Below are 13,606 nucleotides of genomic sequence, written 5' to 3'. Positions count from 1 at the left end.
ATGTGCAAGCTTGAGATGAAGCTGCGGAGAATGTAAACGAGCCTTGAGCCAAAGTGCCACCCTGAACCAACTGCATCGGAATTTAAAGACCATCTCAGGAAAAATCTATCCATACTGAGCACTGATGACCGAAGCTGTGGGGTGCTACCAAGACTTCATAGGTGAAGAAAGCAAAAAAGTCATCATAAAGACAGGAAAGGGAAAAAAAGAAGAAAAGACAAAGCTTTATGTTAGAAGAGACTCAGGACACGGAGGAGCTAAAATGAACTAACAAAATGATACAGCAAGAGAACGGGATGGAAGGTTTCAAAGGGTAGCTTCGCAGAGAAAGTATTACAACGAAATGCGCAAACAACTGGAATTTAAAAATCAAAAGTAGACAATACACACAATATTTCTCAAGCTGAATGAACTGAAGGAATGATTCAAGTCTTAAGTTGCAAGATTGAAGGATTCTTTGGAGAAAATATTGAATGATGCAGGAAGCATTAAAAGAAGGAGTAAATAATCATTGTATCAAAACATTCAATCATTTCAGGAAGTAGCATGTGAACAGGAACTGATGATAGTGAATAAAGAAGCCCAAGCTGTACTGGAGGCACTGGATTAAACAAAACTCTAAGAATTGACAGAATACTAGTTGAGACGTTTCAACCAAACAAGTGCAGCATTCCTTGGAAGTGGTAACTCATCTACATCAAGAAATTTGGAAGAGAGCCACTTGGCTGTCTGACTGGAAAAGATCCCTATCTGTGTCCATGCCAAAGAAAGGTGCCAATGAAATGCAATATCAAGCAATATTATCAATATCACAGCAAGTAGAATTTTGTCGAAAAGAATTAAAATGTGGTTACAGATGAACATTGACAAGGAGCTGCCAGAAAATCACACTGCGTTCAGCAGAGGACACGAAATGAGGGATGTCTTTGCTGATGTTAGACGACGCATATTTGTGCTTTATGGCAAGGACATTAGATTGTGTGAATCCTAACGAGTTATAGACAGCGTTATGAAGAAGGATAATTCCAAAAATATTTAATGATACTCACTTGGAATCCGTAATAGAGTAAGAGGCCGGTTTTGTGGTGTTTTTTTGTACAGAAGACTGTGTTTTAAAATCAAGAAAGGTGTGTGTCAGGGTTGTCTTCTTTCCCCGTATTTACTCAGTCTCATTCAGTCTGCCGAGCAAATCATCTGAGAAGTTGGACTGTCTGGAGAAGAGTGAGGCAGCAGGCTGGTGGTGGACCGGCAACCTGCGATATGCAAATGACACAATCTCGCTTGTTCGAAGTGAAGGAGATTTGAAGCACTTACTGAGGAAGATCAAAGTACAGATTAATCCTCAGTATAAAGAACACAAAAATCATTACAACTGGGCCAAGAAATGATTATCGTGATGAATGTTGATAAGGATTCCTTTTCCTTAGATCCACAGTCACGGTCTATCCATGGAAGCAGTAAACATGCAGCATTGGACAGATCTGTTTCAAAAGACCTTTTTAAAGTGTTAAAGAGCAAAGATGTCACCTTGGTGACTAAGGTGAGCCTGATCCAAGCCATGGCGTTATCAGTGCCTCATCTGCGTGCAAAGGTAGGCAATGGAGGAGGGAAATGAAGACGTGATGTCTCTGAACAATTGTGTTGAAGAAAATGATTGAATAGGAATTGCCAGGAGAACAAGCCATCAACCTCAGAAAAAGTACTAGAATGTTCTTCAGAAACAAGGATGGAAGGACTTCTTATGTCTTGTGCTCTGGACATGTTTTCAGCAGCAATGAGTCCCTGGAGAAGGCCACGCTGCTTGGGAAGGTAGTCATTGTTGTGAGGTGTTGTTGAGCAGACTATGACTCATGTTGTTGTTGCTGTTGTTGTTGTTATGTGCCGTCGAGTCGTTTGCGACTCATAGCGACCCTATGTACAACAGCCCTAAACCCTGCTCTATCCTGTGCCAATCGCATGGCCTCTGACACACCCATCCCGATTACCCCAGTCACTGAATCAATTCACCTCATAGAGGGTCTTCCCCTCCTGCGCTGTCCCTCTACTCTACCCAGCATGATGTTCCTCTCCAAGGACCTGTCTCTCCTTGCAACATGTCCAAAGTATGTCAGGCGAAGCCCCAGAATCCTTGCCTTCAAGGAGTAGCTTGGTTTAACCCTCTCTAGGGTGAATCTGTTTGTTTTCCTGGCAGTCCAGGGTACATTCAATACTCTTCTCCAGCAACTATGACTCATAGGAACCCTATAAACGGCACGTCTGAACCTTGCCGTATCCTGCACCATCCCAACCATCGGACATGCGTGAGGCCATTGATAGTCACGGTCAATCCGTCTTATTGAGGGTCTTCACTCTTTCTAACCCTCTACATATATCACTGTCTGCAAACAAATGTTGGAGGGGCGACTCTCAGTAAGATGGGTCAACACAGTGGCTACAGCAGTGAGCAACTTAGCAATGACTGAGGAGGATTCAGGATCAGAGAGAGGCTCTTCGAGTCACAGGACTCAGAACTGGCCCAGAGCATCTTACAAACGACTTCCACATCTTTCTGTTGATTGTTCATCTTCTGTTGTATTTAATAGTTTTTGAACTGATTTCCTTTCTTGCGCTCGCTCTGAGTGTAACCTGCTTCTCTTGTCTAGTTTCCTGCGTCAGGAGCCCGGAGCACCAGCTCTCCTCTCCTCTAACGTTACCAGCTCTTCACGTTCCGCATCTATAAGCATGGCTTTAGTCACATTCCACAAATCTTGTTAGACTGTGTTTTCACTCTTTCAGTTCAAGATATCTTCCAATTTCTCTTTTTATTTCTACTGTGACCAATGTGCTATTTAAAAGCTGATTGTCCAATTTTTAAATACTTGGTGATTTTTCAGATATTTTTCTGTTGTTAATGTCTGGTTTCATTCCATTATCTTAAAGAATATTGTATGCTTTCAGGGTTTTTTTTTTAACTTGTGTTTTTTACCTGGAATATAATCTCTCTTGGCAAATGCCTGTGGTCATTTAAAAATGAATGTGTCTTCTTGTTGTTGTTGTTGTTAGAGTACAAAAAATCCCAGCAATCCCTCAAAATTCAGCCCACTGGGTCGGTCGAGTGTATTCTGCCTCTCGGTGACCTTGCATTATGTTTCTGAGGCTGTAAATCACCAGGGTGGTGCAGGGACCTTGGACTGGTATTCCAACACACAACACTACCCCATCAGGTTAAAAAGAAATTTCAAAATGCCAAGCTGATTGATAGTATTACTTAACCCATAAATTTCCACTTGCTTTCTGTCTCCTTGTCCTATTTATTGCGTGAGGGATGCTGAGATCTCCGGCTCTAAATGTAAATGTGGTTCTCATTTCAACGCTTTCCGTTTTTTCTTCCTGTGCTTTGAAGCTCTGCGATTAGATGGAACTGGATTTATTTAGTACCGTTATATTCTTAGAAAAGAACCTTGGTGGTACAGCTGGAAATGTGTTGGGCTGCTAATCCAAGGGCTGGTGGTTCAAATCCACAGGCTGCTCTGTGCAGGAAAGATGGGCTGTCTTCTGTAAAGATTTACAGCCTTGGCAGCCCAGGGGAGGGTTGCTGAGCCTCGGCATTGACAACAGTGGAGTGTTCTTACAGATGGATCCTTCGTGAGTGTTTAAAAGGAGCCCTGTGCAACAATGAAGGACTGAAAACCCAAAATCCCTGTAAATGTTCATTAAAACTAATAAAATTTAATAATAATAAAAAAGAGTTAAATAAAAAAAAGAAGAAGAAAAAAGATCCCTGGTGGTGTGATGGGATGGGATGAGCTGAGCTGGTAACCAGACGGTTGCTGGCTTGACCCACCAGCCGCTCCGGGGAGAGAGGTGAGCCAGCAAGCTTCGGGAAAGATTTCCAGCCTTGAGAACTCCCTGGGGCAGCTGGGCTGTGTCCTGCAGGGTCACTGTGACTCAGAATTGACTCAGTGACAGTGTTTTTGAACCTTCATGAAGCAGATGGTCAAACTTTGCTTCCAGTCAGCCTGTGAATAGATTTGGGCACCAGCCTTTTGCTTAGTAGCTAAGTGTTAACCATTTGCACGGGGGTCCAGCCCCATATCGGCTTTCACTGAGTCCCACAGAGTCTGAACCAACCCATAGCTGGCCCTTCGGTGAGTTTTCAGAGGAGAGAGCTGTAAGGGAAGAGATTGCCCATCTTTACCCTGTGGGGCGGCTGGTGGATTCAAACCACACACCTGTGCAGTGGTAGTGCAACTCCTTACCACTGAGCCACCAGAGTTCTGTCCTGTCCTGCACCGTCTTTGTTTGTTTGTTGGTGTGTTTGAGTCCGTTTTCTGGCTGTTGTGTGAATCTGTCTCCCTCATTTCACTAACCCTGTGTGTTACCAAACTCGATGTTTACTTAGGGCGTGTGGCCTTTTCTGAGGACCCATTCGAGGTGGGTGGGCTGACGTCTTGCATCCTCACCTCTAAGAGCCGTTCTGGGCGTGTTTCTTCTGAGACGTGCTGCCTCTTCTGGCAGTCCACATTCTAGCAGTCCACGTTCTAGCAGTCCACGTCCCGGCGGTCCACGTCCCGGTGGTCCACGTCCCGGTGGTCCACGTTCTGGCAGTTTTCTTCGCCTACACTGGAGTTTGAGCACATCGCTTCTTCCTCTGTCTCCCGTTCTCCTTGCACAGGTTTCACATGGATCTGAGGTGACTGACGAGACCCTGGCTTGGGTCAGGTGAACCTTGTCATCTCAGGTAGAGGCTAGAGAGGACGGCGGAAGGAGTCTTTCTGCCTCTGTTCTCCAGACTAAGTTTGGAGGCAGCCTTCGTCATCTGCCACATGGAAATCTCAAGTGAAAGGACTCCTGGGATCTGGCATTATGGACACTTACAACTAATGCCAAATAAACAAGACAAAATGATCTGTAATTACTCCTTGGGTCATTTGCTGGGATCAGTAATTGACCTGTGTGTGCTTTAATCTTTAATGCTCTTTCAGAATTCAGCCTCAGGGAGTCATCAGGGCTGTTGACGTGAGGAGGACTCTGGAGGAATCAGGCTTGGGTTAGGATGTCTTCAAAAGAAAGAACCCCTTTGGGAAGACTTGATGTTCACATGGGGGGGCAGGTGACGTGATGCAGGGTCATTTGTCCTGGGTGATGGTTGACATGCTGACAGTGAGGTTGGCGATGATGGTGGCACTGAGGCTCATTGATGGCTCACCACGTGCTATGTCCTTGCATGGACAGTGTCAGTTAAGCCATTTAACAAATCTTTAAGTTAGGAAGGAAACTAGAGAATGTGGAGAGACTAAACAGCCTGCTTGAAGACCTCCCACTGCCCAGTGCTGGGGTCAACCTTGAATTCACGTCTGTTGGCACCTCAGATCCTCCTTGTACTTCTCTCAAAGGGCGGCCCCGATCACCGCCTTGCCATGCGCCCTTCATCCGTGCCGTATCCGCGTGTAACCTTGGAAGAGTCGCCTCTCTACTCGGCTCCCACACCTGCAAATTGGGGGCAGGAACATCAGCGTTATTGGATATTGTGAGGCTTCAAGGTGACACCCTAAACATCCTGCATTTTCCATAGGTGACACAAACACTAGAGTTTTGGTGATGCCTGAAATTCCCCTGGCCTTAGACCCCTGTGTGCATGATGCATGTTACACGCATGTACACATTACTTCTGTGTGTATATTAGATGTTTTCGAAGGACTGCAGCCTCCTATATGAATTGAACCTCAACACCAAGAAAACAGATTCTCACCACTGGGCCACTTGACAGCATCAGTATGGATGGTGAAGAGATTGAGATAGTTAACAGTTTTAGTTTACTTGGCTCCACAATCAACACTCTTGGTAACAGCAGTCAGGAAATCAAGAGAAGAATTGCATTGGGAAAGTCAGCTGTAAGGTACCTCTCAAGAATACTGAAGAGCAATGACGTCAGGCTGGAGACTAAGGTGCGCCTGATCCGGGCTGTAGTCTTCGCAATTATGTGCTATGCATGAGAGTTGGGCAGTGGCTAGGGATGATTGAAAGAGAATTGATGCCTTTGAGCTGTGGTGCTGGAGAGGAGTGTTGAATATACCATGGACTGTTAGGAGAACAAACAGGTTTGTCCTGGAGAGGGTAAAGCCGGGATGCTCCTTGGAGTCAAGGATTCTGAAGCTTCATCTGACATACTTTGGGCATGTTGCAAGGAGGGACTGGTCCTTGGAGAGGGACATCATGTTTGGGAGAGTGGAGGGGTGGCGCAGGAGAGGAAGACCCTCAATGAGATGGATTGATTCTGTGAGTGGAGTGGTGGGGATGAGTGTGTTTGAGACGGTGAGGTTAGCACAGGATAGAATGGCGTTTAGGGCTCTTGTACATAGGGTCGCTATGAGTCACAAGCAACTCGATGGCACATAACAACAACAATATAGGATGTGAACATGGTGTTGTCAGGTCTGTTCTAGATCATAGTGATGCCAGGTACGGCACAGCGAGAGTCCGCCCAGTCCTCCATCACACAGTCTTGGCTGTGTGTGAGCCCACTGTTGTGACCCTTGTGTGAGTCCTTCTCCTTGTCCCTGACCTCCGCCCTGTGTATTATGTTGACAGTAGGTTTACACAAAGAACCACACTGGCCCGTGCTGGTGCTGTGGAGTGAGAACCACCCCACAGCGGGCCCTCCCGCAGGTTTTGAGAAGCGGTAATCACACGGCAGGAGAGAGTTCATGCTTCTCCCCCGGAGCAGCTGGTGGGTTCCAAGCATGTGCCGTTGGGATTGCGGCCCATCTTCTTCCCATTGGGCCACCAGAGCTCCTGGAAACACCAACGAGGACTGGACAGTTGACTCAGCTGTGCCAGGGACGATGCGGTTGGAGCAGGACAGGGAGGGGCTGCATTATTGGTGTGTCAGGTGCTGGTGAGGCCACTGTGACTCCTGGTCGCCCTGGGAGAAGCACATCTGAACCTGCTGGGTCCTGAGCCATCTTCACCATTCCTGTTGTGCTCAAGCCACTGTGGAAACCCATCTTGTCAGGGGTCTTCCTCTCTTCCTCTGAGCCTCCACCTCTCCTGCAGGGTGTATTTTTCCGAGGACTGGCCCCTCCTGAGAGCATGTTCAATGTATGTGAGATAAGCTGAGATGAAGCCTCATGGCACCCACTTGTATCTGCCCCTCTTTCTGGTGGTGATACTTTGAGCTTTCCGCCCACTTCCCCACCACAGCCCTCAATATCAGCCACTAACCCTGCTGCCTGTGCTCCTCTGTCCAGGAGGCCAGCTGCATATCCTCCCTGGATGTCCACGGTGACCAGAGCCTGTTCCTGCTGTCGGTCCCTTACACATTCCCTTCATGTGGGAGCCTGTCCCCTTACGGAGCTCTGGAAGGCAGCCTCCACTCCAGCTGTTTCTCTTGCATCTCCCCCAGCCCCCAGCTCAGGGCGGGCAGTCAGCGCTCAATCAATGCCTGCCTAATGAATTGGCTGAATAAATTAATTTGGGGCTCATTTTCCTGGCATCCTGCCTGGGTGGGAAGACGCCTCTCTGACTGTGGGGTCGGGGCCCCGGAGGGTGGAGGGTACACTGCCTCTCTTATTAACTGGTCTGAGATTCCATTAAATTGAGAGGGAGGGTGGGAGCTTGTGAGGAGGCGCCCAGGGACCCAGCCGATGATGGTCGGGGCTGCTTGAGGAGGATAAAGAGGGAAGGGCAACCTTGCAGCTAATTGGGGGCCTTCAGCCTTCATCTGGGTGCAGCCAGGGGCTCAGCTCGGAGGTGTTAGCTCAGTACCCGCTGGCGGAGGGGCTGCTCTGCAACCCTGGGCTTTGTTCATGAGTTGAAATATGAAATGACGTGGAAGAAGGTGGCCAGTGTTTGAAATCCACAGAGCCTCAACTCCATCGGTTGTACCATCTCCTGATGCCTGGCTTCCTGGAGACAGTGCTCTGCTCCTTCTCTCTGTCTTTTCCCCTGCAAGAGAGGGATCCCCTGAGATCGGGGTTTTCAACTGCTTTGATTGCATCTGAAAGTTGGACAAGGGAGATTGGAAAAGTGATGCTTTTGAATGATGGGTTTACGAAGAGTCGTTGATGGTGCTGTGCACTGGCAGGAGGAGAAGTCAGTCTCTTTTGGAGGAAGTGCGATCAGGATGCTCCAATCAGGATGCTCCTAGAGAAAGGACAGTGCGTCCCAGCCTCACGTACTTCGGGCACGTTGCTAGGAAAGGCCGGTCCCTGGGAAAAGACACCACGCTGGGGAAGGTGGGCGTTAGAGGAAGATGATGGCACAGCGGCTGCAACACTGGGGAGCCTGAGGACCGTGCAAGCTAGAACGAGGCTCAGCCCTGCAGTTCACCGGGTCCCTATGCGTCCTGGCCAGTTCCACGGCACCTAGCAGCAATCCCGAGGGGTCTCCCCAAATCCCTGCTCAGCACCACTTCCCCGCACCCAGTTACTCCACGCACATCCCCCCTTCCTCTAGCCATCCCCACCATAATATGACAGATCCTGAATCTCAGGGGTGGGCGTCTAGGCATTGGGCAGCTGTGCCCCCACCTGGCCTGTGCTGGCAGGTGGTACCTTCAGCACTGGCATTGCAGACTCCAGGGTAGTGAGAGTCAAGGGCACACCACAGCCTGTCGGCCACCAGAATGGGGGATCCTGGTGCCAGGGGTTCCAGAGCCCCAAATGGCTCACTTTTCTTTCCATTAAACATCTCCAGAACCTCTCTGTGCGTGTCTCCTGATGCCCCTCACTGCAAAGTCTGCGTGGGGACTTGGATCTCTTGCCGGGTTGGCTGTATCGGGGTTACAATGTGTCCTCTTTCCTCTGAGTGTTACCTGCCCCAAACCTCTCCCTCTGCCATGAAGGACTTGCGCACTGACCCAAGCCCGAAGTGGTCAGTCAGGTGCCAGGAATCGGCCCCTGCAGACCCCAGGTAGACTGCTGAGTACGCCTGAGGTCCCCAGAATTTCCAGAGCTCTGACCTTTCAAGTGTCTCAGCCCTTTCTTCCGAGGGACTCCTAGGTGTGTTCAAGCCACCAGCCTTGGTGTTAGTGGTCATGTGCTCACAGTTCACAGTACCCAGCACCTCGGGGTACAACCTGGGAGAGAACACTGACGATGGCTCTCTAGGGTGCCCACCTCCTGCCTGCCCCTGTTCCTGGTCTTCTCCCAGCTCGGCCACAGTGACCAGCTTCCCTGTGGATTCCTGGGTGAGGTGGGTTCTGGACGCTGACATGCTATTTAGCTCCCAGGTGACTGTAATCTGCAGACAGGGCTGAGAGCCCAGGTGGAATTCAAGTCCCTCCTTCGGCCCACCAGGCTGCCTCTGACCAGCCCACGTCTCTCTTCCCGGCTGCTCTCCCTCCCATCCCCCCTCTGCCAGATTCCTGAGTTTAAATCACATCAGGCTGTAGCCCATGCTATTTCACGCCTCTCTGCCTTTGTGCGTGCAATCTGGGCTCCCAGCTATCAGCTGACGTCTGCGTCTGAGGAGGTCCTGGGTGTGCCCCAAGCCCCCGGTGCTCCCCCTCCTGCAGAACCTCCACCCTCCTGAGGTGCTCACTGTCTTAATTTGACCGCTTCACCCCACACATTTGACTTTTTTCCTCTGAAAGCCCTTGTCCTGCTCCTGCGTTCATCCATTCCTGACTGTTGTTATAGATGAAACCAGTTCCCTCTGAGTACACTCCACTGACAGTGACCCCTCCGAGCCAGAGCAGAACTCGATGCTTTTCTGCAAGTAGATTGCCAGGCCTTTCTTCCAAGGCACTGCCAGGTGGATGTGAACGTCCATCCTTTAGGAGAGCAGCTGAGTTTGTCAACTCCATGCACCACCTAGAGTGTAAACAGAAAGTCTAAGCTTTCTTAGTGCAGAGCAGGCATTCCGGAGGACCACATGGCATTTTATGGTCACCAAGAAAACGTTCCACATGTGCAGGGCTTCCTGCCTTTGGGGGTGGGAAGGAAGCTCACAGCCACACGGGCCATCTGGCTCCTGCGCACCTTCCAGTTAAGTCAGCACCCTCACGGTGGCCCTGGGACACTCAGTGTGCTCTGCTCACCAGCCTTTTGGCTACTGGCCAGTTGTATTGGTTGTGATTCTTCCCAGGGAATCCTTCTAGAAGTCTCCTTGACTCACAGATCTGGGCTAAAGATCAGGGAGCAGCAGGTAGACATGAAAGAAGTCCAGGAGGAAGGGCGCTGGGCTCTGGTTCAACAGGCGGAAAGTTTATGTGGTAAAGACCCCGAGTCCCAGGAGGGATTAGCAAGAAGTTCCTTCAGGAACACATCCATCGAGACCCTCCCTTACACTTGTCTTTTAAGCCCCGTACCAGCCATTCCCAGACATTGTTCTACCCATTTCACAGACGTGGAAATTGTCTCAGTGGAGTCAGCAAATCACCCCCAGGCTCATAGTTTGAAAGGAGCATGGGATCCAGATCTGGGTCCTCTGTCACCGGGCCACGCTCTTAGTGCTTCTGCCAGAGAAGATGAACTACCCCGATATCTCCGTGAAAGTGCTGTGGGCGAGGTGCCCATGGGCAAGGTGCCCAGGCCTCAGGAGGGGCTGACAGTTTCCAGTGAAACAGCCCGAATCTAGAAGAGAGCGGCTGCAGAGCTGCTGAGTGAACATCCACAAGAGCTTTCTGAGTGGACACTGGGCCCACCTGGAAATAGAACCCAGAGCCAGAGAAATGATGGCCCAGCCGGAAGGATGCACGGGGCTCCCGAATCCAGGGGGCGCCATCAGACAGCAGGCCCGAGAGGTCTCCTTTTAGACTGGGAGGTACACACTCTCATCATATCATCTCATAGAGATTTTTTTTAAAAGAAATTCTTTATAAACAGTCACCTTGCAAACAGAAAAAGCAACACTTGCAGAATATAAAAATCAAGACTGCCCCTCCCTCTGAAAGAGGAGCATTCAAAGTAGCATGAGGATGTGGAATATGTGACTTCCTGCGTCCTCACCCATAAGAACAGAAGAATCGCTTGGTGTCTGGCCACCATTACTGAAAGTGCTGAGCAAAGATCATATCAGAAGGGTGGGAAATGCTAAACAGAGTCCCAGTTCTCATAGAATCTAGAATTTCTGGATCCATAGAGGCATCAGAGAGTTGGACAATGACTAGGGAGGATAGAAGGAGAATTGATGCCTTTGAGCTGTGGTGCTGGAGAAGAGTATTGAGAATACTATGGACTGCCAGGAAAACAAACAGATTTGTCCTGTATAGGGTTAAACCGGGTGTCTCCTTGGAGGCAAGGATTCTGGGGCTTTGTCTGACATACTTTGGACATGTTGTAAGGAGGGATCAGTCCTTGGAGAAGGACGTCATGCTTGGGAGTGTGGAGGGACAGCGCAGGAGGGGAAGGCCCTCTATGAGGTGGATTGATTCAGTGACTGGGGTAATCGGGATGGGTGTGTTGGAGACAGTGTGATTGGCACAGGATAGAGCAGGGTTTAGGGCTGTTGTACATAGGGTCGCTATGAGTTGCAAACGACTCGACGGCACATAACAACAACAAGAAGAAGAGGCTAGGTGAGTTGAGCTGTTGCCCCAAGATAATAATAGTTCAGCTTAGCAAAGAATGTTTGTCTCCAGCGTTGTGTGCGTTTAAAGAACTACATGTATGGGAGTCCCTGAAAGCTGAAAGGTCAGTCTGAAAAATTTTTTTTAAAAACTGAACTAATGTATGCTTTGCTGTGTATACTTTTGAGAACAATCAATCACACAAATTTACCGCTCCCTGGGACCCCAGACTTCCAAGCTCTCATTAGAAGAAAAATTTCTAATTTTTTGTGTGTCCTTTTAGAAGTTTTTTTTTTGGGTGCACATCCTATCTGCTTGTGTGCCTTTATTTGATGCACACGTACAACCTATTTCCTTTTAAATACCATGTTTGCTGTCTTAGTGCCCAGTGCCGTTGGAGCGCCCAGTTATTTTTATCAGTCACGAGTATCCCACCATCATTAACAAAACCCAAACTCGTGTGGTCAGGTGATTCTGATTCATGGCAGCCTCTCCATTGGTTTTCCAAAGCCAGAAGTCTTGACAGGAACAGAAGGCTGCCTGTTTCTTCTATAGAGAGTCTGAGGGGTTCAAACTACTAACGTTTTAGTTAGCAGCCCGTCCCAGAGCCCACCGTGCCATAGGCTTGGGCTTACTCCACCAGTCTCTGCTGAGAATTTTGGTATTTTTGTGTTTTGCTCTCACAAGAGGAAGTCCTTGGCTGATGAAGTAAATTAACTTCTCAACTACGAAATATTGACGGTTTAATTTACCCAGAGGTGCCTCAGAATAAAGGCCCGGTGGTCAGCTTCAGAAGAACGAGTCTTGAAAATACTATAAAACACAGTTCCACCCCCATTGCTTCAGGGTCCATGCGTTATGGGATTGCCACGAATTGCAGTGACCTCAACAGCCACTGGCTTGGATCGTCCTTCTTCCCGTCTCTGCTCTTCACACACGTGTAGAAACGCACCTCTCTGTGGGATAATTCCTAAAGGTGGAGCAGACTTCATTATCACTCTGGTGGTGCCAGCAAATGGAATGGAAGGCAAGAAGTAGAAAGAACTACAAATGAGAAAGGACCAGGCATTATTTGCGTACAGTAGAATCCTCCAGCGAGAACGTAGAACCTGCTGGTAAATTATCAGAGCTAATAGGAGAATGTGGCAAGGTGGTTAGATAGATGCGTGGCAGTGAAATAATCAATGCCTCTTCTGATTGGTTAGCAATAATCAATTAGAAAATGTAATAGGAAAGGAGAGGGGAGTCTCACCGCCATGCAAGGAGGTGATTGGCCAAAATGCTCTCTGAAACAGCGCTGCCTGCCGAGTAACCCAGGGATTAGCAATTGCTGGCCCCTCCCGGTTTCCGATTGAGTGGGTCCAGGGGGAGGGCCCACAGCCAACACTAAACCCCTCTAAGTGTCCCTGAGGGAAACACCTGTCTCGGAAGAGCAGCCAGCATGCTCCTTATACCCAAGGATGGGGAGACACTTGCACGTGTTATCAGGAAGGACCAGTCTCTGGGTAAGGACATCACTCTCGGAAGACAGAGGCCCAGGGAAGGAGAGGAAGGGCCTCCGTGAGCTGGGTGGACACAATGACTGCACAGTGGGCTCAGGCATAATTAGGGGATTGTGAGGCTGGGACGGGATTGGGTGGGGTTTAGTTTCTTGGAGACTGTGAGGATGGGATGAGATTGGGCAGGGTTTAGCCTATTGGAGATAGGATGGGACAGGATTGGGCGATTTTGCTCCGTTGTACACAAAGCTGGCGCTGACTCCAGGGCAGCTGGAGGCGGCATCTTCATGAGAGCAGACTGACCCATCTTTCTCCTACACTGCAGCCGGCGGGTTTGAACTGCTGATGTTTCAGTTAGCAGATGAACACGTATTCTCTGTGCCACCAGGTTTCCTTGGGGTGAGGCACGGGAGCCTGCATGTCTAACTAACTGGGTGCACTTGGCTTGAGTGTGGAGGTCTGGAGTCACTTCTCGCCCTTCCCCTGCACCTAGTGCCGGAACAGCCCTTCCTCCCACCCCTCTTCCACTCCAGCCGCTATCAAGGCCTTTGCTGTTTTGCAGTCTGATGGGTGGGAATCTTATTTTATTGTTTTAATCTACATGCCTTTAATTATG

The sequence above is a fragment of the Elephantulus edwardii genome, unplaced genomic scaffold, assembly GCF_000299155.1.
Source record: "Elephantulus edwardii isolate Elephantulus edwardi_28Jun2011 unplaced genomic scaffold, EleEdw1.0 scaffold00048, whole genome shotgun sequence".
In the NCBI taxonomy this organism is placed as follows: Eukaryota; Metazoa; Chordata; class Mammalia; order Macroscelidea; family Macroscelididae; genus Elephantulus; species Elephantulus edwardii.
This window is presented reverse-complemented; position numbering follows the sequence as displayed.